The sequence below is a fragment of the Engraulis encrasicolus genome, chromosome 3 (genome assembly GCF_034702125.1).
Source record: "Engraulis encrasicolus isolate BLACKSEA-1 chromosome 3, IST_EnEncr_1.0, whole genome shotgun sequence".
NCBI classification, from domain to species: Eukaryota; Metazoa; Chordata; class Actinopteri; order Clupeiformes; family Engraulidae; genus Engraulis; species Engraulis encrasicolus.
In genome coordinates, this window is record NC_085859.1 from 2,866,448 (window position 1) to 2,868,947 (window position 2,500).

The 2,500-nt window shown below is 43.8% G+C and overlaps 1 protein-coding gene across 1 annotated transcript in view; it reads right to left on the reverse strand.

Annotated features, from left to right (window-relative positions):
• Positions 1–2,500, reverse strand: part of LOC134446456 (hemicentin-1-like) — a 77,172-nt gene that overhangs the window by 52,452 nt on the left and 22,220 nt on the right. The gene's annotated exons all lie outside the window — the stretch shown is intronic.

The window sequence follows — 2,500 nt, forward strand, 5'->3', positions numbered from 1 at the left end:
GGAAAGGGGAGTCAAAATACGGATGGAATACAATGCGTATCAACCTACTGTGGAAACCATGCCATTTCTTTGCAAATGTATCAGAAAAAATCAGAGGACAAATGATGAGGACATAGTGCTAAATATGGGTTGTTACTAATAGCCTACGCTACAATCAGGACAGTCAAAATTATATATCTGCCTGGCAGCGTTTAGAAGTTGTGACTCGAGGGAATGAAACATGCTTCAGCAATTGCGTTGGAATAGCGAACAGCAGGCAAATCTCGGCTGAAAATTATACTGCGAGTCACCATTACATTGATAGTCGAGGTTCGCCCAAATGAGGTTTATCCATATTTTGGTGATGCTGTAGGCCTAATTGTGATGTGAGAATGCGGGCTCTCCAACTTCTCACTTAGCCTACTGATTTTAATGATTGGGAAGTGTGAAGGTTGGACCTTACTTTGCTCTTATTGGAACATAGGCCTACTGGCTCGGAATGAGCAGGAGTGACTTTGGTGCCCGTGCCGTTTCTACTGTCCATTTAGTGACAGGGAGCGCGCACCTTGTTGCGAGATTCCCATAATCGGCATGACTTTGGGCAGGGGATGTTTTAATTGTTATTTTTATGTTTGCTTGAGAAGGAGATGTCAGATTTTAAAAACCCACGATGAATAGGCTATTTATCTATTGAGCTACCGATTGGAACTGTGATTTGCGGTGCAAGGAGCGCACATGAGAGGGGAAACTCTTCTGATTATTTTTAAGTCACTCAATGGCCTAGCCCTAAATATATCGCAGATATGCTACAGTAATATCATCCAATTAGGAGTCTTAGTTCTTCAGTGTCTTTTCTACTTGTTGTGCCAAGGGTAAAATCCATACAAGGTGAAATGGCATTTAGCCATTATGCTGCCAAATGATGAAACAAGCTTCCTTAACAAGCTGCCCTAACAGTAGGCCTAGGCTATCATGTTTTGACAAAAAAAAGCTTCATTGTCATCTGGCTTTGTATCTACTCTGTATAATACTTCCTATACTTTATTATAATATTTTCCTCTCTCTTTTTCTTTCCTCTCAATCACATAAGAACTATGCCAACCATTAGGGTGCATATATGACACACAGTAGGCTACCAATCACAAGGATTACCTATGTAGGTAATGTAAGTTAGATTTCGTGGGGGAAAATGTAATGTCATGACTTGTGGGTAGTCCTTCATTGAGTGAACTGTTATTTAAAATTGAAAGCCTTTTGAAAACAAAATCTCAAATCTAAAATAGAAATGGAACGCTTACTCTGTCAGGTACTTCTGTCAGGTACCACTGTCAGCACCAGGGGCCAGGCCCACCTAAAGATCATAAGCTAAAATCGCCCCTGCTTCAAGGCGCATTTCCCGAAACCTTACCATTCCCACAGTAAGCCCAAAGCAGTGTGGCTACTTTCCTGAGTCCACACCGCTACTTACTTTCTTGTCATTGCAGTGCGTGACCAAAGAAGCAACAAGAGACAAGCATGAATAGCCCTTTTGATTGGATGACAACCACATGTGTCTTGCTGACTCATGATTCAGCTGTTTCCTCCTAAATTCAGTGCGTGAAGTAGAAAGCAATAGTGTACAACCACCACCAACACATTTGATTGGATGTCACCGGTGACACCATGACTCAGCTGTTTCCTCCACAACACACCTTGTAATTTCTTTGTGAAAAAACACGGCCGTGGCATTACAATTTGACACCGTCCGCACCAATAATGCAGTATTATCTGCATGCCGTTTGGATTTCGTTTCATTCCGAGGTGTAATTTGTAAAATATTTGGATAATAAAGTAGTGGTTCCTCCCGGAAATGCACCTGTTGAAGTGTCAAGGCCCTACAAATATTTAGTGCGAATTTCATTACATAGCCTAGTGGTATTTACGCTTGCATCCCAATGGGAAAACAGAAGCCACGCAGGTTCGAATCCACATGCCTGAATATGGCATGTAAAGCGCTTTTTTGTATGAAAAGTGTTTCCCATGACACTCGTTCGGACCGCTCTGTCAAAAGTTACATGTGGGGTTTTCTGACAGCGGACTGTGGAAGTGATCGCGAGAGTCATTGTTCACTTACAGTACTAAAGATTCAAATAAGCGTCGGCTGACTCAGGACAGTGATTATTTAAACTTTAATCCTACCTAGAGCCCTTTCAAAGATAAAATAATTAGGCCTATGTAGTGGCCATGCCCAGGCTCAACCATGGTTGGATTCCAGGTCCGGGTCCTTTGCCGGCCCCTTCCCCATCTCTGCTTGGATTCCAGGCCCGGGTCCTTTGCCGGCCCTTCCCCATCTCTGCTTGGATTCCAGGCCCGGGTCCTTTGCCGGCCCCTTCCCCATCTCTGCTTGGATTCCAGGCCCGGGTCCTTTGCCGGCCCCTTCCCCATCTCTCTCTCATCCCCCGATTCCTGTCTCTCAACTGAAAGTGAAGTGAGTGAAAGCTCATTGGGAAACTCCAACTCCCATTGTCATTGTGACACAGCA